The sequence below is a fragment of the Triticum aestivum genome, chromosome 2B, assembly GCF_018294505.1.
Source record: "Triticum aestivum cultivar Chinese Spring chromosome 2B, IWGSC CS RefSeq v2.1, whole genome shotgun sequence".
Lineage (NCBI taxonomy): Eukaryota > Viridiplantae > Streptophyta > Magnoliopsida > Poales > Poaceae > Triticum > Triticum aestivum.
The window spans coordinates 400,438,549-400,438,783 of record NC_057798.1 but is presented as its reverse complement, the minus strand read 5'-3'; positions in this window follow the sequence as shown (position 1 = coordinate 400,438,783).

The following is a 235-nucleotide window of genomic DNA, read 5'->3' as shown; positions in this document are numbered from 1 at the left end:
TACTTTGCTTCATCACCCTTTCCTCTTCAAGGGAAAAACCAACGCAAGCTCAAGACGTAGAAAGAAGGATTTCCAGCGCCGTTGCCGGGGAGATCTTCGTCAAGTCAGGACATACCAAGTACCCATCATAAACTCTTCTCCCTCGCATTACATTATTTGCCATTCGCCTCTCGTTTTGCTCTCCCGCACTTCTAAAACGATTTTCGAAAACCTTTGCCTTTTCTTCGCCCCTCTT